This window comes from Mustela erminea, chromosome 3 (genome assembly GCF_009829155.1).
Source record: "Mustela erminea isolate mMusErm1 chromosome 3, mMusErm1.Pri, whole genome shotgun sequence".
NCBI lineage: Eukaryota > Metazoa > Chordata > Mammalia > Carnivora > Mustelidae > Mustela > Mustela erminea.
The window spans coordinates 111,611,335-111,639,106 of record NC_045616.1 but is presented as its reverse complement, the minus strand read 5'-3'; positions in this window follow the sequence as shown (position 1 = coordinate 111,639,106).

The following is a 27,772-nucleotide window of genomic DNA, read 5'->3' as shown; positions in this document are numbered from 1 at the left end:
GATCAATACAATAGTGCCCACTCTCAACACTCATAGCCATAGCAATTAGTCCAAAAAATAAAGAAACAAAGGAAGTAAAGAAGGAAGGAAGAAACAATTAAAAGGGATCTCAATCAGAGAGGAAAAACTAAAATTGTCTGTTTGCTGATGACATGATCTTGTACAAGAAAATCCTAAAGAATCCACCAAAAAACTGTTAGACTTAATAAACAAATTCAACAAAATTTTAGGATACAAAAAATCAATATACACAAATCAATTGCATTTCTATATACTAACAATAAACTATATGAAAAGAAAATTTTTAAAAATCTCATTTACAATAAAAATAAATGAAATACTTGGAAATAAATTTAACCAAGAAAGTGAAAGATTTGTGTGTTGAAAACTGTAAGACACTGATGAAAGAAAGCCACAAATAAATGAAAAAATACCCTATGTTCTTGGACAAGAAGAGCTGATACTGTTAAAATGTCCATACTACCCAATACAATCTGCAGATTCAATGCAATCCCTTTCAGAATTCCAACAGCATTTTTGTAGATATTAAAAAATCCTAAAATTTGTGTATAACCATCAAAGATTCCAAATAGCCAAAGCAATTCTAAGAAAGAACAAACCTGGAGGCAAGCTTTCTAGTTTTGAATTGTATTACAAAGATACAGTAATCAAAAGAGTATGATACCGGCATAAAAATAAAAATGCAAACCAACAGAACAGAACCAAGAACTCAGAAATGAAGTTTTGCATATAAGATCAACTAATATTTTACAGAGGGCCAAGAATACTCAAGAGAGAAAGGATAGTGTCGTCAAAAAATGATTTGGGAAAACAAAACTGAATAGTCACACAGGAGAAAGAAATGAGACCCCTATCTTATATCACTGACAAAAACAAAATGGATTAAGACTTAAATGTAATATCTGAACACATAAGACATCTATAAGAACATATTAAGGGAGAAAGCTCCTTGACCCTGGTCTTAGCAATTATTATTTGGATAGAACACCAAAAGAACATAGGATGCCTGGACGGCTCAGTTGGTTAAACCTCCGACTCTTGGAAAGGAAGCAAGATGGTGAAGGAGTAGGAGACTGAAATATCATTAGGACCCAGGAGTTCCACTAGATAGTTATCAAACCATTCTGAACACCTACAAACTCAACAGGAGACAGAAGAAGAGAAGCAATTCTAGGAACAGAAAATCAACCACTTCTGGGAAGGTAGGATGTGTGAAGTGAATCCAAAGCAATGGGAAGATATACTGCAGGGGGGGCAGGTTCCTAGCAAGTGGTTCAGCAGCAGAGCACAAAAACAGAACTTTCAGAAGTCTGCTCCACTCAGGTATGTTGTTCCAGAAGCTAAGTGGGGGTGGAGCCCTCATGGGGACAGTGTGGTCTCAGGACCCTCAGGGTCACAGAAAGACCGGGGGTATCTGAGTGTGGTAAAGCTGGGAGGTGTTGGAGCAGGGAAGCCAGCTATGGAGACATAGCAGAGGTGGGGCTCTCAGCTTGAGGTTATCTTAAACTGTGACCCAAGGCACAGATGAACCATTGCTCTTCGAGCAGGGACCACACAAGTGGCAGATCCAGAGAGAACCCACCTTCCTCCTCCAGGAGGAGTGGTACAGGAGCACACTGTAGGAATCTGCTAGGTTTAGAGACTCCAAATGGGCTGTGCACCAGAGATAGAAATGCTCAGTCACAGGCTACATGAGCACATAGTGTGGCCAGAGATGGGAGATGGGAGGGATTGACTAGTTTTCTCTGAGGGTGCACTGTGGAGGGGGGTCCTGAGCTCTCAGCTCCTCTGGGCCAGAGATTGAGAGGCTGCCATTTTCATTCCTGTCCTTCAAAGCTCTACAGAAATCATCCAGGGAACAAAAGCTACCAAGAGTGAACCCAAGCGGATTACTTAGCCCGGTCCCTGGCAAGGGCGGTGCAATTCCATCTCTGGCAAAGACATTTGAGAATTTACTGCAACAGGTCCCTCTCTGAAAAGATGAGCAAGAACATCCAGCCAAGACCAAGTTCACCAATCAACAAGCACTGCAGAACTCCAGAGCTAAGAGAAAGCAATGCATAAAATTCATGGCCGTTCCCCCATGATCTTTTGGTCTTGCAAACTTAAATTTTTTTAATTTTATCTTTTTTTAATTCTATGTTTTAAATTTCTCCTCTCTCCTCTTTTAACATTTTTAACTATTTTATCTTATCCATATGTTTTCTAAAAACTGGTTTTAAATCCTCATTGTTATACTCATATTCTATCCCTTCATTGTAATTAACCTTATTTTTTGTATACATATAGGGGTTTTTTTCTTTAAAATTTTGGATTTAATTTCTTCTAATAGATCAAAATAGACCCTATATCTGGCTCCAGCCCTGATCACTTTCTCTCCTCTTTTCTTTTTCTTTTTCTAATCAATTTATCAATTCCATTTAAGAATCTTTAATTTTCATTTTAACAGTCATATTCCATCCCTTCATCATGTTCACCCTTAATTCTTATATATGTAAGATTTCTTTCTGTAAAATTTTGGAAGGTAGTTTCTTCTAAGGGACCAGAATACACCCCAAATCAAATGGGTAGCTCTGTTCTATTCACTAGTCATATATATATGTATATTTTAACCCCCCCATTCCCCCATATTTTCCCCTATTTTTCCCAGGCTTTGAGTCTCTTCTGATTTGGGTAGCTAATATTTTTCTGGGGTCTTTGCCACCCTTTTAGTTTTTTACTCTCTCATTCATATATTCTTATCTGGATAAAATGACAAGGTGGAAAAACTCACCACAAAAAAAAGAACAAGAGGCAGTACTGATGGCTAGGGACCTAATCAATATGGACATCGATAATATGTCAGAACTAGAGTTCAGAATGATGATTCTCAAGATGCTAGCTGGGCTCAAAAAAGACATGGAAGATATTAGAGAATCCTGGTCTGGAGAAATAAAAGAACTAAAATCTAACCAAGTTGAAATCAAAAAACCTATTACTGAGGTGGAATAAAAAGTGGAGGCTCTTATTGCTAGGATACATGAGGCAGAAGAGAGAATTAGTGATATAGAAGACCAAATGATGGAGAATATAGAGGCTGAGCAAGAGAAACAAACAACTACTAGACCACGAAGGGAGAACTTGACAGATAAGTGATAACATAAGATGAAACAATATTAGAATAATTGGGATCCCAAACAGAAGAAGAGAGAGGGGGGCAGAAGGTATATTGGAACAAAATATAATAGAGAATTTACCTAATATGGGAAAGGGAACAAACATCAAAATCTAGGAGGCAAAGAGAACCCCCCTCAAAATCAATAAAAATAGGTCCACACCCCAACATCTAATAGTAAAACTTACAAGTCTCACTGACAAAGAGAAAATCCAGAAAGCAGCTTGGGACAAGAGTCCTGTAACATACATTGGCAGAAATATTAGATTGGCAGCACACCTATCCACAGAGACCTGGCAGGCCAGGAAGGACTGGCATAATATAGTCAAAGCACTAAATGACAGAAGTATGCAGCCAGGAATACTACATCCAGCTAAGCTGTCATTGAAAATGGAAGGAAAGAAAAACGCTTCCAGGACAAACAAAAACTGCAAGAATGTGCAAACACCTAACCAGCCCTCCAAGAAATATTGAAAGGGGTCCTCTAAGCAAAAAGAAAAACTAAAAAGAACAGACCAGAAAAGAACAGACACAATATACAATAACAGTCACGTTACAGGCAATACAACAGCACTAAATTCATATCTATCAATAGTTACCCTGAATGTAAATGGGCTAATGCCCCAATCAAAATGTACAGGGTAGCAGAATGGATTAAAAAAAAAAAAAGACCCATTGAAATGCTGTTGGCAAGAAACTCATTTTAGACCCAAAGACACCTCCAGACTTAAAGTGAGGGGGGTGGAAAACAATTGACCATGCTAATGGACATCAAAAGAAAGCTGGAGTAGCAATCCTTATATCAAATAAATTAGATTTTAAGCCAAAGACTACAATAAGAGATGAGGATAGACACTATATCATACTTAAAGTGTCTCTCCAACAATATCTAACAATTTTAAATATCTATACCCTTAACATGGAAGCAGCCAATTATATAAACTGATCAATAACAAAATCAAAGAAACATATTAACAATAATATAATAATAGTAGGGGACTTTAACACCCCCTCACTGAAATGGACTTATCATCTAAGCAAAAGATAAGAAGGAAATAAAGCTTTAAATAACACATGGGACTAGATGGACATCACAGATATATTCACAACATTCCACCCCAAAGCAAGAGAATACATTCTTCTCTAGTGCACATGGAACATTCTCTAGAATAGATCCCATCCTGGGTCACAAATCAGGTGTCAACCAGTACCAAAAGATTGGGATGATTCCCTGCAAATTTTCAGACCACAATTCTCTGAAGCTAGAACTCAACCACAAGAGGAAAGTTGGAAAAAAAACAAATACATGGAGGCTAAAGAGCATCCTACTAAAGAATGAATGGGTCAACCAGGAAATTAAGAAAGAAGTGAAAAAAATTCATGGAAACAAATGAAAATGAAAACACAACTGTTCAAATCTTTGGAACACAGGAAAGATGGTCCTGAAAGGAAAGTATATAGTGATACAAGCCTTTCTCAAGAAACAAGAAAGGTCTCAAGTACACAACCTAACCCTACATGTAGAGGAGCTGGAGAAAGAACAACAAAGAAAGTCTAAACCTAGCAGGAGAAGAGAAATCATAAAAATCAGAGCAGAAATCAATGAAATAAAAACCAAAATAACAGTAGAACAGATCAATAAAACTAGGAGCTGGCTCTTTGAAAGAATTAATGGCCGAGCACCTGGGTGGCTCAGTGGGTTAAGCCACTGCCTTCGGCTCAGGTCATGATCTCAGGGTCCTGGGATCGAGTCCCGCATCAGGCTCTCTGCTCTGCTGGGAGCCTGCTTCCTCCTCTCTCTCTCTCTGCCTGCCTCTCTGCCTACTTGTGATCTCTCTCTGTCAAATAAATAAATAAAATCTTTAAAAAAAAAAAAAAGAATTAATGGCATTGATAAACCCTTGGCCAGACTTTATCAAAAAGAAAAGAGAAAGGACCCAAATTAATAAAATCATGAATTAAAGAGAAGAGATCACAACTAACACCGAATAAATACAAACAATTATAAGATCATATAATGAGCAAATATACACCAGCAAATTTAACAATCTGGAAGAAATGGAGGCATTCCTAAAAATGTACAAACTACCAAAACTGAACCAGGAAGAAATACAAAACCTGAACAGACCCATAACCAGTAAGGAGATTGAAGCAGTCATCAAAAATCGCTTGGGTGGGGTCCCTGGGTGGCTCAGTGGGTTAAAGCCTCTGCCTTTGGCTCAGGTTATGATCCCAGGGTTCTGGGATCGAGCCCCGCCTCAGGATCTCTGCTCGGCGGGGGAGCCTGCTTCCCTTCCTCTCTCTCTCTGCGTGCCTCTCTGCCTACTTGTCTATCAAATAAATTTAAAAAAAAAAAATCACCTGGGTGGCTCAGTGAGTTAAGCCTCTGCCTCTGCCTTTGGCTCAGGTCATGATCTCAGGGTCCTGGGATTGAGCCCTGCATGGGGCTCTCGGCTCAGCAGGGGGCCTGCTTCTCCTTTCTCTCTGCCTGCCTCTCTGCCTACTTGTGATCTCTGTCAATAAATAAGTAAAATCTTTATAAAAAAAAAAAATCTCCCAAAAAACAAGAGCCCAGGGCCAGATGGCTTCCCAGGGCAATTCTACCAAACATATAAAGAAGAATTAATACCTATTCACCTGAAACTCTTCCAAAAAAATAGAAATGGAAGTAAAACTTCCAAACTCATTTTATGAAACCAGCATTACCTTGCTCCCAAAAGCAGGGGATTACAGGAGAATTACAGACCAATACCCTTGATGAACAAAGATGCAAAAATTCTCACCAAAATACTAGCCAATAGGATACAACAGTACACTAAAAAGATTATTCACCAAGACCAAGGGCAATTTATTCTTTGGGTGCAAGGTTGGTTCAACATCTGGAAATCAATCAATGTGATACAACACATTAATAAAAGAAAGATCAAGAACCATATGATGCCTAAATAGATGCTGAAAAGCATTTGACAAAATACAACATCCTTTCTTGATCAAAACTCTTCAAAGTGTAAGGACAGAGGGGACATACCATCAAAGCCATCTTATGAAAAACCCACAGCGAATATCATTCTCAATGGAGAAAAACTGAGAGCTTTTCCCCTAAGGTCAGGAACACAGCAGGGATGTTCATGATCACCACTGCTATTCAACATAGTACTAGAAATCCTAGGTGCTAGTATTATGTCCTAGTCCTAGGACTAGAAGTCCTAGCCTCAGCAATCAGACAACAAAAACAAATAAAAGATGATTCTTCTCTGAATCATCAGAGAAGAAATCAAACTTTCACACTTTTGCAAATGATATGATACTTTATATGGAAAACTCAAAAGACTCCACTCCAAAACTTCTAGAACTCATACAGGAATCCAGTAAAGTGTCAAGTTATAAAACCAATGCTCAGAAATCAGTTGCATTTCTATATACCAACAGCAAGACATAATAAAGAGAAATCAAGGAGTTGATCCCACTTACAATTGCATCAAAACCATAGATACCTAGGAATAAACCTAACCAAAGAGGGAAAGAACTGTACTCAGAGAACCATAAAGTACTCGTGAAAGAAATTGAGGAAGACACAAGGAAATGGAAAAATGTTCCATGCTCATGGATTAGAAGAACAAATATTGTGAAAATGTCTATGCTACCTAAAGTAATCTACACATTTAATGGAATCCCTATCAAAATACCGTCAATTTTCTTCAAAGAAAGAAATAATTAATCCTAAAATTTATATAGACCCCAAAAAAAGACCCTAAACAACTAGAGGAATGTTGAAAAAGAAAGTCAAAGTTGGTGGCATCATAATTCCAGACTTTAAGCTCTGTTACAAAGCTGTCATCATCAAGACAAGATGGTACTGGCACATAAACAGACACTTAGATCAATGGAACAGAATAGAGAGCCCAGAAATGGACCCTCAACTCTACGGTCAACTAATCTTCGATAAAGCAGGAAAGAATGTCAAATGGAAAAAAAGACAGCCTCTTCAACAAATGGTGTTGGGGAAATTGAATAGTCACATGCAGAAAAAGACCATTTCCTTATACCACAAACAAAAATAGACTCAAAATGGATGAAAGATCTCAATGTGAGACAGGAATCCATCAAAATCATTGAGGAGAACACAGGCAGCAACCTCTCTGACCTTAGCCACAGCAACTTCTTCCTAGAAACATCACCAAAGGCAAGGGAAGCAAGGGCAAAAATGAACTACTGGGACTTCATCAAGATCAAAAGTTTCTGCACAACAAAGGAAACAGTCAACAAAACAAAGAGGGAACCCATGGAATGGAACAAGATATTTGCAAATGACACTACAGACAAAGGGCTGATAGCTAAGATCTATAAAGAACTCCTGGAACTCAACCCACACAAAACAGATAAACACCTCAAAAAATGGGCAGAAGAGATGAACAGACAATTCTCCAAAGAAGACATACAAATGACTAACAGACACATCAAAAAATGTTCATCATCATTAGCCATCAGGGATACTCAAATCAAAACCACACTAAGATACCATCTTACACCAGTTTAGAATGGCCAAAATCAATAAGACAGTAAACAAGTATTGGAGAAGATGTGGAGAAAGGGGAACCCTCTTACACTGTTGGTGGGAATGCAAGTTGTTGCAGCCACTTTGGAAAACTGTGTGGAGATTCCTTAAGAAATTAAACATCAAGCTACCCTATGACCTTACAATTGCACTACTGGGTATTTACCCCAAAGATAAGCGAAAAGAAGGGCCATCTGTACCCCAATGTTCATAGCAACAATGGCCACAGTCGCCAAACTGTGGAAGAGCCAAAAACAGATGAATGGATAAAGAAGATATGGTTCATATATACAATGGAGTTTTATGCCTCTATCAGAAAAGATGAATACCCAACTTTTATATCAACATGGATGGGACTGGAAGAGATTATGCTGAGTGAAATAAGTCAAGCAGAGAAAGTCAATTATCATATAGTTTCACTTACTTGTGGAGCATATGTAATAACACAAAAGGACATTAGGAGATGGGGAGGAGAAGTGAGTAGGGGAAATTGGAGGGGGAGACAAACTATGAAAGACTGTGGACTCTGAGAAACAAACTGAGGTTTTCGGAGGGGTGGGATGCCGGGGGTTAGGTGAGTCTGGTTGTGGGTATTATGGAGGGCACGTATTGTATGGAGCACTGGGTAAGGTGCAAAAAAATTAATTTCAGAACACAGACACAAAAAATTTAATGTAATTTAAAAAAATGAATAAACACACACAAGAAAAAAGGTCAAGAGCTTTTGCACAGCAAAGGAAACCGTCAACAAAACCAAAAGACAACTGACAGAATGGGAGAAGATATTCACAAATGACAGATAAGATAAAGAGCTAGTATCCAAAATCTATGAAGAATTTATCAAACTCAGCACCAAAAAAACCCCAAATAATCCAATCAAGGAATAGGCAAAAGACAGGAACAGACATTTCTGCAAAGAAGACATCTAGATGGCCAACACACACATGAAAATGTGCTCCACATCTCTCGGCATCAGGGAAATACAAATCAAAACCACAATGAGATACCACCTCACACCAGTCAGGATGGCTAAAATGAACAAGTCAGGAAACGACAGATGTTGGTGAGGATGTGGAGAAAGGGGAACCCTCCTACACTGTTGGTGGGAATGCAAGCTGATGCAGCCACTCTTGGAAAACAGCACGGAGGTTCCTCAAAAAGTTGAAAATAGAACTACCCTACAATGAAGCAATCACACTACTGGGTATTTACCCTAAAAATACAAATGTGGTGATCTGAAGGGGCACGTGCACCTGAATGTTTATAGCAGCAATGTCCACAATAGCCAAACTATGGAAAGTACCTAAGAACCTAGATGTCCATCAACAGATGGATAAAGAAGATGTGATACACACACACACACACACACACACACACTCACACAAATGGAATACTATACAGTAATCCAAAAAAATCTTGCCATTTGCAACAATATGAATAGAACTAGAGGGTATTATGCTGAGCAAAATAAGTCAATCAGAGAAAGACAATTACCATATGACCTCTCTGATATGAGGAATTTGAGAGGCAGGGTGGGGGGTTGTGGGGGTAAGGATTGAAAAGATGAAACAAGATGGGATCAGGAGGAAGACAAACCCTAAGAGACTCTTAGTCTCACAAAACAAACTGAGGGTTGCTAAGGGGTTGTAGGTAGGGATAGGATGGTTGGGTTATGGACATTGAGGAGGGTATGTTCTTCAGTGAGTACTGTGAAATGTGTAAGCCTAATGATTCACAGACCTGTACCCCTAGGGCAAATAATACATTATATGTTAATAAAAGTAATTTTTTTTTTAATCTGACTCTTGATCTCAGCCAGGTCTTAGTCTCAGGGTCATGATTTTAGGCTCCATGATGGGAGGAAGCCTACTTAATTAAAATAAACAAAAACACAAGCAACAAAGCAAAAATCAGCAGGTAGGACTATGTCAAATTAAAAAGCTTCTCCATAGCAAAAGGAACCATTAGCAAAATGAAGAGGCAAAAAATGGAATGGGAAAATATTTGCAAATCATGTATTTTGATAAGGGGTTAATATCCAAATATACAAGGAACTCAAAACTCAACAGCAAAAAAAAAGGAAAAAATACAATTTAAAAATGGGGAGAAGACTTGAATAGACATTTTTCCAAAAAAGAAATACATATAGTCAATAGATACATGAAAAGGTGTTCAATATTACTAATCAATAGGGGAAGTACAAAACAAAACCACAATGAGGTATCTCCTCACACTCATTAGAAGGACAATTATCAAAAGATGAAATAACAAATACTGGCAAGGATGTGGAGGAAAAGGGACCTTTGTGCACTCTTGGCTGGAATGTAAATTGTATTCACTACAGAAAACAGTATGGAGTTTCCTCAAAAAATTAAAAATAAACTACCATATGATCCAGCAATCCAATTACCAGGTGTTTATTTGAAGAAAACAGGAAAAACAACAACAAAACTAATTTGAAAGATGTATACATACCTATGTTTATATCAGCATTATTTATAATAGTCAAGATATGGAAATAGTTCAAATGTCCATTGATAGATGAATGAATAAAGAAATGTTGAACATGTACAAAATGGAATACCATTCACCATAAAAAAAAAAGATTGAAATCTTGCCATTTACAACAACATAATGGACCTTGAGAGCATTATGCAAAGTGAAGTAAGCCAGACAGGAAAGATAAATACCATATGATCTCTTACACATGGAATGAAAAACAAAACAAAACAAAAATAAAACCAAGCTCATAAATAATGCAGAGGACATATTGATGACCCGAAGCAGGTGGCATACATAGCAAAATGTATGAAGGAGGTCAAAAGGTAAAACATTCCAAAAATAAGACAAGTGAGTCATGGGAATGTAATATAGAGCATAGTAAGCAAAATCAATGATAGTGTATCATATATATGAAAGTTGCTAGAAGAGTAGATATTAGAAATCCTCATCACAAGAAAAATAATTTTTAACTAATTAACAGCTATTAATTAGACTTACTGTGGTAAGTATTTGACAATATATACAAAAATCAAATCATTGTCATACACATGGAACTAATATAGTTTTATACATCATTTATATCTTTAAAAAAATTCAAATATGGAATGTAGCTGTGACAAGAGAAATGGTAAAAGGAATTTTATGTAAGCAGTGTACTCTGATAAAGTTGCTTTTCCTAGAGTTTAGATTAACAATCTAAACATCTATACATGTGCCTTGGAATAAACAAAGTAAATGGAGAAGAGATGGTGGGAGTATGTTTGTAAATATTGGAGTGGGAGATAACACACAAGCATGGGGTAAGACTAGAATGATTAATATGGCAATGGTTTAAAGTTGGAGATAATAGCATAAACTCATGTTTAGATTATACAGATACAGGTGGAAATGTATTGAAATATTTATACAGACAAGTACATATGCACAACTTAGTATACACACATATAGTTCCTTGTTGTGTCAGCTGTGAAGACCTGAAAGGAACAATACAGCAGCAGAGAGCCCACCCAAAGCCCAGATCTTGATTTCTTTTTTTTTTTTTAAGATTATTTATTTATTTATTTGACAGACAGAAATCACAAGGAGGCAGAGAGGCAGGCAGGGAGGGAAGCAGACTCCCCTCTGAGCAGAGAGTCCGATGCGGGGCTTGATCCCAGAACCCTGGGATCATGACCCAAGCGGAAGGCAGAGGCTTTAACCCATGGAGCCACCCAGAAGCCCCGCAGATCTTTATTTCTAATACTATTCCCTAGAAAAGGAAAGAAAACTCCTTGAAGAAATATCTGAGAGTAGCACCAGGCAGTAAGTATACAAGATGAGTATGGAATATCTCAAAGAATTTTTTAATAAACAAATTGGGAGGGTATGTCAAATGGCACTGCAGCCATTTGCAAAAGCTCTCCAAGACCAAAGCTGGAACTATTAAAGTAACCAATAATAAAGTTGTGCTACATTATAACCCAAAGTATTAAATATCTATAAACTGATATAAATATAAACAACTGATTGAATAAATAAATAGATGAGAAGAAATAGAAAAGCCATTCATGTAAGAACAGTCCAATGAATTTATGAAGATACTACCCCTCAGGGAGGTAAAGCATAATTGCCTATGGCCAAAATATAGATTACTCACAGTGACTTCCTTCCAAAGAGTCAATTATGGAAGGGGGTGGAAAATAACTTCATAATGGAGAAACCTAGCAAATACTACCTGAGGCAGGCAATCAAGGTTAACATCAACAGGGAGAACTCATGTTGATAATATGTTTTCTCAATAGGATATGATGACCCATAACACCAGCTGAAACATGAGAAAAATCACAATCCAACCTGAAAAACATTCTACAAAATGCATGAACAGTACTCCTCAAAACGATCAAGGTCATCAAACACAGATGCAAAAATCCTCAACATAATATTAGCAAACCACATACAATACATGAAAAAGATCATTCACTACAATCAGGTGGGATTTTTTTCCTGGGATGCAAGGATGATATAATAATTTGCATATCAATCAACTTCATACACCACATCGACAAAAGATAAAATTTATATGATCATTTTAATAGATACAGAAAAAGGAATTGACAAGATTCAGCATTCATTCTTGATAAAAACTCTCAACAAAATGGGGTTAGAGGGAACATAACTCAACATAATAAATATCATATACAAAAAAACCACAGGTAACATCATCTTCAATGGAGGAAAAAGTGAGAGCTTTCCCTCTAAGGTCAAGAACTACACAAGGCTGTCCACTCTCACACTTTTATTCAACATAGTACTGGAAGTCCTAGCCACAGCAATCAGACAAGAGAAAGAACTAAGAGCCATTTATATTGGTAAAAAAGTATGACTCTTAATCTTACAAAACAAACTGAGGGTTGCTGGGGGGAGGGGGGTTGGGAGAAGGCGGGGTGGGGTTATGGACATTGGGGAGGGTATGTGCTTTGGTGAGTGCTGTGAAGTGTGTAAACCTGGTGATTCACAGACCTGTACCCCTGGGGATAAATATATGTTTATAAAAAATAAAAAATTATTTTAAAAAATAATAAATAAATAATAAAAAAAATAAAGTAGTTAAACTGTCACTATATGCAGATGGTCTGATAGTATACATAGAAAATCCTAAAGACTCCACCAAAAAACTTTAATAAATGAATTCAATAAAGTGGCAGAATACAGAATTAATACCCAGAAATCAGTAAGATTTTATACACTAACAAAGAGGTCACAGAAAGAAAAATTGAAAAAAATACCATTAACAATTTCACTGAAAAGAATGAAATACCTAGGGCACCTGGCTGGCTCAGTTGATTAAGTGACTGCCTTTGGCTCAGGTCATCATCCCGGGGTCCTGGAACTGAGTCCCGCATTGGGCTGTCCCTGCTCTATAGGAAAACTTCTCCCTTTCCCTTCTCCCTGCAACTCCTCCTACTTGTGCTCTTGCTCTGTCAAATAAATAAATAAAATCTTTTAAAAAAAAAAAAAAGAATGAAATACTTAGGAATAAGCTTAACCAAGGAGGTTTAAGACCCATATTCTGAAAACAATAAAACACTGATAAAAGAAATTGAATATGATACAAACAAATGGAAAGATATGACATGCTCATGGATTGGAAGAATATTGTCTAAATGTCCATATTATCTAATGCAATCCCTACCAAAATACCAACAGCATTTTTCACAGAGCTAGAACAAATAATACTAAAATTTGTATGGATTGATAGAAGAACCCAAATAACCAAAGCAATCCTGAGAAAGAACAATGCTAGAGGTATCACAGTTTCAGATTTTGGACTATTGGGACTATATCAAAATAAAAGGTGTTTGCACACCAAAGGAAACCAAGAACACAAATACAACCTACTGAATGGGAGAATATGTTTACAAATGATATATTCAAGAAGAGGTTATTATCCAAAATATATAAAGAACGTACATTGGACATTGGGGAGGGTATGTGCTTTGGTGAGTGCTGTGAAGTGTGTAAACCTGGTGATTCACAGACCTGTACCCCTGGGGATAGAGTATTATGCCTCCATCAGAAAGGATGAATACCCAACTTTTGTAGCAACATGGACGGGACTGGAAGAGATTATGCTGAGTGAAATAAGTCAAGCAGAGAGAGTCAATTATCATATGGTTTCACTTATTTGTGGAGCATAACAAATAGCATGGAGGACATGGGGACTTAGAGTGGAGAAGGGAGTTGGGGGAAATTGGAAGGGGAGGTGAACCATGAGAGACTATGGACTCTGAAAAACAATCTGAGGGTTTTGAAGGGACGGGGGGTGGGAGGTTGGGGTACCAGGTGGTGGGTATTATAGAGGGCACAGATTGCATGGAGCACGTGTTTAGCTTAAATATGTGTTTCTCAAGTCATGTGTTTCTCCTTATGTAAAATTAAATTGCTTTGCTAAATAAATAAAAAAAAAAAAAAAGAACGTACACAACTCAACAACAACAACAAAAAAATCTAATTACAAAATGGGCGGAGGACCTGAATAGTAATTTTTCCAAAGAAGACATGCAGATGGCCAAATGACTTATGAAAAGATGTTCAACATCAATAATCATCTCAGGGAAATGCAAAACAAACCACAATAAGATATCACTTCACCCTATTAGATTGGCTAAAATCAAGGAGACAAGAAACAATAAGTGTTGGCAAAGATGTGAAAAAAAAGGGAAGCCTCATGTGCTGTTGGTGGGAATGTGAGGAGGTGCCTCAAAAACAATAAAAAATAGAAATACCAGGGGCGCCTGGGTGGCTCACTGGGTTAAAGCCTCTGCCTTTGGCTTGGGTCATGATCCCAGAGTCCTGGGATAGAGCCCCACATCAGGCTCTCTGCCGAGCAGAGAGCCTGCTTCCTCCTCTCTCTCTCTCTCTCTGCCTACTTGTGATCTCTGTCTGTCAAATAAATAAATAAAATCTTTAAAAAAAATAGAAATACCATAAGATCCAATAATTCCATTATAGGGTATTTACACAGGGAATGTGAAAACACTAACTCAAAAAGATATATCCACACCTATGTTTCTTGCAGCATTATTTACAATAGCCAAGACATGGAAGTAACCTAAGTGTCCATCAATAGATGTATGGATATAGGAAATGTGGTAAATTTATATAGTAGAGTATTACACAGCCATTAAAAAGGATGGAAACCATGGATGACCTAGAGGGTATTAGGCTAAGTGCAATAAGTCAAACTGACAAAGACAAATACCATATGATTCCACTCCTAAATGGTACCTAAAAATATGAAAAAACAATCAGCAAAATCAGAATGTTAAATACAGAGAACAAACTGATGGTTGCCAGAGGTAAGGTTGGTAAGGGGTTAGAAAAAATGGGAGCAGGGGAGAGGGAGATACAGACTTCTAGTTATGGAATGAGTAAGTCGTGGGAATAAAAATCAGTACATAAGGAATACAGTAAATGATATTGTAACAGAAATGTATGGGGACAGATGCTTAGCTATACTTGTGATGAACATAGCATAATATATAAACTTATATCACTTGTGTACCTGAAATTGATATAACATTGTGTGGCAATGATACTCAAATAATAAAATAAAATGTAAAAAAAAAAAAATACTAGCAAGATCATCAAAAACAAGTTAAGTCTGAGAAGCTCTTACAGCAAAGAGGATTCTAAGGAAACATGACAACTAAATGTAATGTGGTATTATGATGAAATCCTGGAACAGAAAGAAGACATTAAGCAAAAACCAAGGAAATGAATTGAATTTGCAATTCAGTTAAGAATATATAAGGGGTACCTGGGTGCTTCAGCCAGCTTAAGCATCTGCCTTCAGCTTAGGTCATGACCCCAGGGTCCTGGGATTGGACCCAACATAGGGCTCCCTGATCGGCGGGGAGTTTGCTTCTCCCTCCCCCTGCTCATGCTCTCTCTCTCTCTCTCACTCTCTGTCTCAAATAAATAAATAATATCTTTTTTAAAAAAAAAAAAAAGAATATATTAATATAGGTTTTCAGTTGGGCTAATGTATCATATTATTGTAATTTATTAATAATAAAGGAAACCAGATGTGGGATATGTGGGAAATCTGTACTATCTTCACAACTTTTGTATAAATCTAAAACTACATTTTAAAGTCTGCTAAAAACAAATATCACAAGAAACAAAAAGAACTCGAGGAATGTAGGAAAGAAAATTATTTTAACATTTATGAACTTTTTAGAAAGAAAAATAGCATTCCTTGAATAGATACCTCCAAATAATTAAGCTAACCTAAAAAATTTAAGTATGGGAAAGATAAATACCAATTCTCACATATTAAAATATTGAGTAAGAATAGAGCTACTTTTTAGCAAATTCCAAATGTAGAACTTCTGAAAAAAATAAGTGACTCAAACAGAGATTTAGGGCAAACTAATCTGACCTTCTTGAAGTGGATGGAATTGGTATCTTTAAAGAATAAGATTGCCTCTCTGGGTGACTCTCCCTCAATTCCTAGGAAGGCTCTTTCTTATTTTTCTTACCAAAGCATTCAAAAAGATGGGCTTGCAATGAACTACCAAGGACTGAATGGACTATGGTCAATTTTCAGAGCAATCAAACAATACAGGATTATGGAATCTCAGAGGCAGTGAAATCACCAGGCTTGACCCCTCATTTCTGACATGAGGCAGAGGAGAGCCTGGGAGTTAACTCGCCTTGTACTATAAAATATGTGTAGTTAGTGACTCAGTTGACTCTAGAGCCTCCAGGCCATGTTTCTCCAATGTGTAACACAGTAACAGAGAACAGCTGCTGCTTGTTACTTCTCACAGCCATTCCTTTCCCTAAACTGTCTCTTCCTTTCTCCCTCTCTGCTGACAGACAGTGCTTCTCTATCACAACACGTTCTCACTGAGCAGATCGTTGTTAAAATAGTCATCTATATAGTACCCCATTCATCCCCTACCAAGATAAGAATAGACACATAAAAGTAAACTTACAATTCCATCCCTGAAAGACAAGTTGGACTAGTATAAAGCAGCGATGCCTTAAGGTGACAAGTTAATACTGGAAATGGAGTGAACAACCTCATACCATAATAAACTCAGAAACTTCATTAAAGCAATGTTTGCTTATTAAACTGGAACCAATTAAAAGTAATCAACAAAAAGGGATCCATTTTTTCTAGTATATTAATTGAATTTGGATGAGAGTAAATTATACCTCAAATTAATCACTTCAATGGGAGATGGTTAAAATGGTTAGGTTTTCTATCCTAACAGTTTTTCAAACTAAGATGGAGAAAAACACAAAAGCAGTTCAATTTAAATAAAAGTGAAGCTTTGAACTTGAAAATAATCAGATAATGAGCAGACGCAGCTATTTTTCCAACTTAGATTTTAATTAGTTTTCTTTGGTCTGAGGCTTATATGCATCCAATAAACTTGCAAATTTAGCAATTATCTGTAAAAATCTTTGCCTTTAAATAACTTGAGAGTTGTCTCCTGGGACTAAAAATATAAGCAACAGATACAGAAATGTTTAAAAATGAAAATTCTGCCTGACTAAAATATACTTAGAAATGTGAAAAATCTGTGCTGAAATTAGTTACCCTAAAATTGCATCTTTTGACCATGAATTTCAAACTTATTAAACTTTCAAAACCTCAAAGGCAGAAGGAAAATGTCAGCAGTTGATGGCAAGCAAGAGTAAACTCTGTATTATAGGAATGCTCTGCAAACCTCGAAAGCTCCATTTCAGAACAGCAAGGTCTCTGCACACACCTGATTCATACTGTGTTTTTCACATTTGTTCAACATACACCCATAGATGGAGCCCTTTCCCAGAAGAAACAGGGGTAGTTAAGATTAGATTCCAATGGTGCTGCCTACTTTCTCAATGCTTGCCACCCCTTTCCCATAAAAAAGTGAAGTCTTCTCTGCTTCTACTCTTCAGGCAGGGTGCCTGCCATTGCTTAAATAATATGAAACCTGCCTCCCCTTATGCTCATCCTTGTTTTCTCCATTCCGCTTTACCCTAAAAGTCAAGACTATTTACTCTGGGATCTTTATTTCCTCATAGAACACAAGACCCCCAGCCTCCCAACTGTTTGTCTTCCAGCTTAAAGCAATAGATCTAAACTATAATACAACCTTTATTCTTCTACCCAAAATAGGTGACAGTAAATAAAATATATTTTTTCAGATCTAAGCAAAAGAGTAGCTATGAAAATGAATGCTAATTAAATAATAATTATATTAAATGAAATCCCTTCAATGACTCGACACAGTTGATTTAGTGGTTAAGAGGCAAGCACTGGAGTCAGACTTGTAGATTTCAAATATTGCTTCTCCCACTGATCAGCTATGTGACTTTAGGCACAATGCTCCTCTCACTGAATCTTCACCACTTTTATAGTTTAAAAAAAGAAGAAAATAAATTTAATGTTTTAATACATATAACTATATATATATAATATACATATAAATATCATATATATATAAAGGCCATGGTGTGCTTCCTTGCTCCTGTCACTGTAAGTTCTTGTAGAATTTAAAGAGACAGTAGAGGATCTGCTGGATGCTGGCTGTAGAGATTCAGCAGCCTTTTCACCCCTGTGTAGGCTTTCCCAATAGAGCAGAGCCTAGAAGTTTAAGAACTACACTTCTCAGACTCTTCTGCCAACATGATCCTAGATATAGTTTGGGTTTTACCAATTTGGGAGAGTTTTGGAAGACAGAAGATAGCCAAGAGCTTATTACTCTTCCTCTGGCTGTAAAGGGTACTACGTGACATCTGGCAGACATGAAGTTTTGCAATGGCTCTGGGTATTTCACTGTGAGTTACCCAGCTTCATACAAAGTTTCCTGTGTTTTCCTAACATGGCAAAAGCAGCAAATTCCTGATCCTCTAAAATTGTATAGCAAATATAAAGTCAGTGACAGCTTTTCTTGATCTTTACTCTGAGACCATCCAATGATTATGCAAGCACCTACTCCCTTGCATTAAATTCCTTTCCTCTCAAAATCTATAGAATGGTATGCTTTCTCAACTGACCTGACAGAAAAACATATATAATATTCATCACAGTGCCTAGTACATAGTAGGCACTCTACAAAGATAGTTTTTAATAGTAATAATAGTCATAGTCATAGCAACATTGTAAGACAGGCAGGAAAGGCCGTAAACTAAACCCCACATTTTTAAACAAAACAAGAGTGAAGTACCATGAAAATGAGGGAAAGTTCTGTATTAAACAAATCATAAGAGAAATACAACATTGGTTAGTAGAATTAGATGCAATAATTCAATTCAGCTGTTATGCTCTTTTGTAGAACAATTCAGGGATTAGGGGTGCTGACCCCCACATGCAGTTGAAAATCCACATATACCTTCTCACTCCATAAAAACCTTAACTATTGACTGGAAGCCTAGCTGATAGCATAAATTGTCAATAACACAAACAAGGTTACATGTGTTGTATGCTATATGCTTATGAAAAGCAAGCTGGAGGAAAGAAAATTATATTAAGAAAATCAGGGGCACCTGGGTGGCTCAGTGGGTTAAAGCCTCTGCCTTCGGCTCAGGTCATGATCCCAGGGTTCTGGGATCAAGCCCCGCATCAGGCTCTCTGCTCAGTGGGGAGCCTGCTTCCTCCTCTCTCTCTCTGCCTGCCTCTCTGCCTACTTGTGATCTGTCTGTCAAACAAATAAATGAAAATCTTTAAAAAAAAAAAAAAAAAAAGAAAGAAAGAAAGAAAAGAAAATTATAAGAAAGGTGCCTGGGTGGCTCAGTGGGTTAAAGCCTCTGCCTTTAGCTCAGGTCAGGATCTCAGGGTCCAGGGATGGAGCCCCGGGTTGTGTCAGGCTTCTCTGCTCAGCAGGGAGCCTGCTTCCCCCTCTCTCTCTGTCTGCCTCTCTGCCTACTTGTGATCTCTGTCTGTCAAATGAATAAATCAAATCTTTAAAAAAAAATCATAAGAGAAAATTCATTTACAATACTGTGCTATATTGAAAAATACCTGCATGTAAGTGGACCCATGCAGTTCAAACCTGCATTGTTCAAGGGCCAGCTGTATATAGATTTGCAAGCATTTTATTTTACATCCGTGTGATTTGGAGGAATGATCTCTACACAAGAAAGCAGCAGATCTGGGTTCAAATCTTACTCAGCCACTTTTTACTCTGATCTTGCACAAGTCAGCTTTCTGTGCTTCAGTTTTCAAATCTGCAAACTGAAGTATTCTAACCAAATGCTCGTTGAGGGCCTATTCAGTTGTTTAATGCTATGTTTTTAGAACTAAGTATGCGAAGCCCTTCAAGGTCCTTGAACACTGCCTAACATCATTTCAATATTCTCCTGAAAGCAAATATATGTGATTAATTTTCCTAAGAAAAAAGCATTTGCATATCAAAAGGTATTTTTCATTTTAACATGGGCTAGCTCCTGTCCCAATTGCCACCAAATTTTTATTAATAAAGTAATGCTGTCTCATTTTAACCAATTTACAGGTGAGAAAAGAGACCTGAAAAGTATCCATTCATCCATTCGTTTGAACTATATCTCCGAGAGCAATTATGCACTGTCTTTTCAGTCATCAAAACCAGACAAGAAGCTTCTAGAAAAAAAAAAAAAAGATGCAGAGAGACAGAGAGAGAGAAATAGAAACACAGAAAGATGGACAGAGAAATTGAGAGAAAAAGAATGTGGAAACATTTTGTAAAGTACAAAGCACAAAATAAACGTAAATATAGATGGCTACGAGGACCTAACTGGAGAATTAGCCAATCAGCGTGTTCTATTTCTTTAGGTGGCTAGAAAATTTAAATTCCCTTGGGCAGTACAACAGGCAGTGGTTACAGCAGGAGCTCTGAGTCTCAGGAGATGTGAAGTCCAATGCCAGAGTCAGTAATTAGCAGCTGTTGGGCTAGTAATTTAACCTTTATGAACCTCAATTTCTCATTAGTAAAATGAGAATAACAAAAATCTCATAGATTGTTCTGTGGATTAACTGACAAAATACATGTCTATACACAAATCACATTTATCAAGGTGTTTAGGATAGAGTGAATTCTCACTACCTGTTAGCTATTGGTAGAAATCACTCCTCCAAACTGCTATTTCACTTTAGGAACCATCTTTAGCTTATCCATTGGTGCCTTTCACAGCAACTTTATCATCCTAAACCCAGCTCTGAAGGTTAAGTTGATTTCAACCTGTACCACCTTAGACATGTGAAGGTAGGCTGGAAGAAAAAACCATCAGAAAGTAAATTGAACTTATTAAGTTAAAACTAAGGTTGAATTATAAAGGAGAATTAGGACTTTTTTTTTTAAAGTGACTAGGAATACTCTGTTCTATCACAACACTATCTTTTAATCTACTTTTGTTTTCAACAGATTCTGACCCATTCAGTCCCAATTTCATTATAAAAATGGACTATGACGCGGAAAAGACCAACATGTGGCAGTCCCCTATGAGAGTAGTTGGTCAGATTACCTTCAATGACAGAGAGGATCTTGAAAAATCTAAAGAAGAAAAATATTTAAATACAAGGGGCCTCAGAAAAATATTTTTAATGTACTAATAAATCAGTGTGTTATCGGCAGTCATCCTCAAAATGTAGTCCATGGACCAACATGGGCTGCCACACTCCTTATTCAAATTCAACATGATCATTAACAAATATTTATTAGGCGTAAAATGTGCCAGAGACTATTCTAGATGCTGAGGATACAGTGATAAGTAAGATAGAAGAAACCCTTGCTCTCCTGGACTTAGAATCTAGTGTCCAGAGACAGACACATAAACATTAATAATATATATTCTGTGCCAGATGATGATAAGTGCTTCAGGGAAAAATAAACAGTGAAGAGGCATAAGAATGCCACAGTGGGAAGAGAGATTGAATTTTAAATACTACAGTCAGAGAAACCCTCACCAAGATAACAACTGAGTAAAGATCTCAAAGAGATGAGTTGTAAGCCATTTGCGTATCTGGGGAAAGAGAATTCCAGACAGAGAGAAGAACGAGGCAGAGAGGCTCAGTTGAGGAAGTACAAGGAGGCCTGTGTGGCCAACCTCTTTCCTAACTAAACTGTTTTTCATCAAATACAGTGAGTGAGTCATGGGATATTTTGGTCTTCTCAGCATGACCTCCTTCAAAAGTCAGTTAAGTCTTCAGATACACTGTTGCAAATTGAGCTCTGGACAGTGAAGACCAGGCAATACTCAGAACAGGAAACAATTCTAAATGAAACAGTCCAAATGAATATCACATCACAGCCTCTGAAATCTGGAAAATACAACACCTATGAGTAAAGACTAAGGAATAGCAATCATGTAATAATGCACTCTTTCATTAGTCAGCAAATATTTGGCAAGCGTGCAATAGGTTTCATATATTATTCTTTGCTATTCATATGTTATATATATCATATATGATATATATTATATAAAATAATATTCATATATTATTCTGTTATTATTATAAGGAGTATAAGAAAGCAGACTGCATTTTCTAGCAACCTTGTCTTGGACAGATAACAGGAACACATTCACAAAATCATGTGGTAAAACAACTTATGCTCATGAAATCAACATTCCATACCACCCAGCACCATCAGGAACATTCTGAAAACAATTTCCTTTGCAGTCTCACATTACATCCACAGCAATCTCTATTTACAGATAATCAACCAATAACCAACTTAACATTATTCACAAATACTGGATAGCATAGGTTCTGAAAAAGATGTAAACAGATTATATTCTTTCTTTCCTAGTAGAAATGAAATTTGCATAAAGCAAAACAAGGAATAAAAAGGTATTTTGCAGAAAATTCCCACTTATCCTTGGGCTGGATAATCCTTCTGGATTTTGTGGATGAAGGAGACAGTACAGCCAACTCCCTCTGGTTCTTCTATTCCTACAGTAAACAGCTGTTGTATTTGTTTTCCCAATGTCCATTCTCCCTTTGTCTTAAGGAATCACCCTCCTTTCTGAGTCAGTGTGTTCTGATTATGACTAACAACTCCAGTGGTGAGCAAGCAAATGAGATTGAGGCAGAGTTTTCCATGCCCCTGCTTGCAGGACCAGATTCATGAGTGTGTGGACGATGCAGGTGTACACACTCGGAAAGGCATAACACTTGTTTGATGCACTGTAATCTCGGTTTCAAAATGCTAAGAACTTTCTCTCTGAGTCTCTGTTTTGTAAATGAAGTCTGAGACCTTAGAGTTCACATGTACACAGAAAAAAACACATACAGTATGCATCATTCTCTGCTGCTTCATTCACATATAACATTTGCATATAGCATGCTGGGGGCCCCTAATTATTATCAAAGTCCTCTCCTTAAATATTTCTTCCATAGTTATCATTTATATATTCTCATGTAAATGGCACCTGTTGAAGGACAGTATTCAATAGGAACAGTGCCATGACAATGGTGACCCTAGAGTTTAACAAAGCTCTAGCCCTGTCTTAGTTTGAGTTGCTCCATATACAGTGGTATGCGTGGAAGTACCTTATTTGGGAAATGATACCGGTTAGTACTATAAAGGAGTAGAAGAGTGAGAGAGGAAAAGTTAACAAAGGGTGCATATATGAGCAAGTTACTGCTGTAGGCAACTGGATATTGATCCTATGGAAGACCTTCTAAGAATCTTCATGGAACATATACAGAGATTCCCATTCCTCACTGATTGAAAGTCAACCCAGGAACATTAACTCTCTAGCATTTCTGGTTTTCCCCTTGATTGCCATTCTCCTGCAGCCAGAGGAAGTTCTTGGACAAAGAAGCCCAGAAGGTGGCAGGCATAAAAGGAAACGGTGCATAGTTGTCTTAGAGTAGGTTGAGGGGATAAGACTGACAGAATCTACTAGAGATTCTGATATGTGTCCATGACCTACTGCTCAAGTGTCAATACTTATCTACTGTGCATCTGGTATGTGCTAGGCATAGTTCTAGTTTAGAAGATACAAAGTTGAAAAGGACAGATTAAAATCTCTGTCATTAGGTAACTTGTAAACCAGTGGAAAAGATACTAACTAAAATATACAAATATATGGAGCACGTTTTATGAAGTGCAGGAGGTCATAACTATATAATGATGATTTGGTCTTATCTAAGAGATTAAAGAAAGCATCCTAGAGAAAACACTGTTTGAGATGAAAAAAAAAAAAAAGAGTGAACTAAGAAATGCTTCCAATAAATTGTAAAAGGGAAATATTGGTAGAATGCAGAGATTTAGAAAAATTTAAAAAGAGGAAAGAGGGAAGGAGGAAGAAGGAGAAGGAGCACCGTGACAGTGACAAGAGGAAAGGCAAAAAAGGCAAGCAGGGGCCAGATCACTCAAGACCTTAAGGATAATGTTAAAACCTTTACTCCTTAAAATAAGAGCAATGAAAAACCATTGAAAGATTTTAAGAAGGAGGTGTGTGTGGCAAGAAAATAATGTGTGTTTTGAAAAGACTGCTACACTGATCCTGCAGAGATCGTTTAGGAAAAGTGAAGAGTAGGTGTGAGAAGTACCCTTGAGACCGTAAGTAGCACAGTAGAGCAAAAATGATAACTTGGACTAGATAGTCATAGAGTTAAAAAGTAGATGGACAGATATAAAATTGGCAGGACTTGCTGATGAATAAGATAGAAAGAGTACTCATGGAGATACTTCTTTCACTTCTGGCTTTTGATCATGAAAGACCCAAAAAGGGAGGCACATGGTCTTGTTTATTGCTATTCTACAGTAATTATTATAGTGTGCCTGGAACACAGAACATGTTTTATATATATATTTCCATATGTTACATATATAGCTATACAGTTAGAGTTATATACATAGAGTTATATAGAGTTATATAAAGTTAGAGATATTTATATAGTTATATATATATAGTTACATATATATAGTTATATATAATTATATAGTTGTTAGAGTTATATAGTTACCTTTGAATAAATTTTGGATAAATATCATGGAAGGAGAAATTTAGGCAAGGGAGATTATTTCAATTTGTATGTGCCTTTGAGACCTCCAAGAGGAAATGCTGAGAAAGCAGGTCAAATAATCCGTAAGTAGTTTACTGTTCTTGTCTGGAGATAAAACTCTGGGAGAGTCACATACATTTGATAACTGAAACTCTCGCCTCAGAGACTGCCTGGGAAGAGAATTCAGTTTGGGAAGAGTCTCTTGAGGAGGTTGATTGTCCACATATTAAACCTCACATATAACAGCAAATCAATTTCTCCTTTGAATGCTTATGTAAATATTTGTGTTATTTTGATATAAATAAGATGGAAAGATAGTTGCATTTGGTGTTTCTTCTTTGTTTTGTTGTTTTGTTTTTTACATTCCCTTGATTTTTCAATCTCTTACAGGTAATTTTGTTTTTCTCTCAGACAAAATTTCCATCCAGACACAAATACACAAGTGGGTCTCACATTTTAAAAGTCTGTGATAAAGCTTAACACAGCTTGAAATATTATAAATAAGAAAACTATTCAACAGTGTTTTCAAATAGCTCTCTTTAGCCTCTAAATTTTCCAAAATGTGGAGTTAATTACTTATTGGGCCATAATGGCAAATAAAATTAAATGGAAAGAAGGCATAGAGTTTTCAATAAAATCCCAGAAACAAAACAATTACTTCCTTGTAGGTCGATAAAGAAAAGAAATAAACAAACAAACAAAAAAAATCCTCTTTCTAAAGGTGGTTTTTTTTCCCCTAACAGAAACAGAATATACACATCAAATGAAAGTTTATATCTTCTATCTAGCAATAGCGTACACAAACAGAAAAGATTTGATCTCTGGAATCTTGTAACTATACACCAAAAACAGAAAAACAGTAGTTAAATAAAATCTAAAGCAATGGAAATAAAGCCAAAGAAACTGAAACTTTAGGAAATTCTACTTATTTAAAAACTTACTTGAGTTTAGATTTTCCTTGTTTGTTTAAGCCCTCACACTACAGGGATGAGAGTAAATCTAAATGAGGGTAGGTAATATCCCCCATATCATGAAGAGGTAATAAATGCATACCTGGGATTTAGATTAAGGAGTGTTTGAGACCAGGGCTCTCTTCACCAAACCATTCTTATTCATTTTTAACTCTTACCTCAAGGGTCATCGTTCTGAACATGCAAGAGAAATGAAATATGAAGCTCATATTTGAATTTTGCCAAGTCATCACTATCTCTGATCAATGAATTGAAAAGGAAACAAAGAAAATGTGGGCTTACAGAGTTGTATCCATAGACGAATCATTTCATTAGGTGACTTTAGTTACTCAGAGCTGACTTAACTTCAACCAAAACTACGTGACAAATTACCCAGCTTTGAATACCATGTAACTGGCTCTTCACCCTGCCTCTGGGACTATAGACATGAATGGAAGTGAGAATCAGACTCACATAATTTTAGATTTTGGAAATACTATTGGAATAAATAAGGAAAATACTCCTTAAAATCTAACAAAAAAGTACCCCTGAAACAAATAATAAATTATATGTTAATTTAAAAAAGAAAAAAAGAAAAAAAATCCTGCTTACAAATTTATATCATATAGTCTCCCAGCCCTGAGGTGTTTGTTAAGAAAATGATAGATATTTATCTCTGGATGAGTTATTAGGAAATCTATTTAATGCATTGTCAATAAAGATGTAAAATTTAAAGCTATTTTAAGTTAATAAAACCAATTATTTTTTTTTTAAAGTAACTAAAGATATACAAATGAACTTGTCTTTAAGAAACCAAATGTAGGGGGCGCCTGGGTGGCTCAGTGGGTTAAAGCCTCTGCCTTCGGCTCAGGTCATGATCCCAGGGTCCTGGGATGGAGCCCCACATTGGACTCTCTGCTCAGCAGAGAGCCTGCTTCCCTCTCTCTCTCTGCCTGCCTCTCTGCCTACTTGTGATCTCTGTCAAATAAATAAATAAAATCTTAAAAAAGAAGAAAAGAAACCAAACGTAGTAGGAAACATTTCCTATATGTGATTATATCCTGTTCATTACATTTTTGTAAACATTTATTCAAGTGTAGATGTGTCCCCAGATGAAAAGCTCTGGCCTCTAGCTGTCCTCTGACTTGCAGACTCATGCCTGCTACTCCATAATGGCTTCTCTACTAGTTATCTCACAGAAATCTCTCAAACTTTATAATGGATTGCTATCTTCTCCCTCCAAATCTGTCCATCCCTTAGCTTGCCCTAGGACAAATTGTGTTCAAACCACCCAGTTGCTTAAGTTATAAACATGAGAGTCATCTTATTCCTTCACATTCCACATGCAATTTATCAGCAAACCCTATTGTTACCACATCCAAAATATGAAGGGGATCCATATGCTAGTCTCCAACTCTGCCTCCACAGCATTGTCAAAACCACAGTCAGTCCTCTTCTGCATACCTGTATTAGCCCCTTGCCTTACCCCTCTGCTCCGAAACTCACTCACTAACTAAATTAATAGTTGCCATAATGATATTAGAAAACCATAAACCTGATCACCCCTTTTCCCACTTAAAAACCCTTTACTAGCATCCAGATGAACTTTGGAAAAAAACAAACGACCAAACAACCAAACTCCTTTTCATGGCCAAAAGTGAAATATTACAGCACTGAGCTCGGTCTTCCATTCCCACCTTCCCGCTACCGCCACTCACCAGCATCGTCACTGCCATCCAACCACAAGGCCAAGCCAGAAGCTGATCAGACACACGCTGAGGTCTCTCTGACTTTCTGCATGTGCTATCCCTTTTGCCTGAATTTTCTCCATTCTGCTTATCTTTGATTGTGCCTTTGAATATTTCTGGACTCAGTATAAATGTCATCTTCTTGAAGAGTCCTTCCAGAGTCACCCAATTTGAAGAGAAACATCCCCTGCCCTCACTCTCCGCCTCTTACTTTCCACCCACCATCCTGATCTTTGCTTTCTTCATAGCACAGCTACAGGTAATTGATGTTGATTAGTTTGTTTACTTGCTTATTTCTTGTTTTACCAAAAAGACTGTGAGTTCTGCAAGGGCTGGGCTTTGTTTTACTCACTAATTCATACCCAGCCA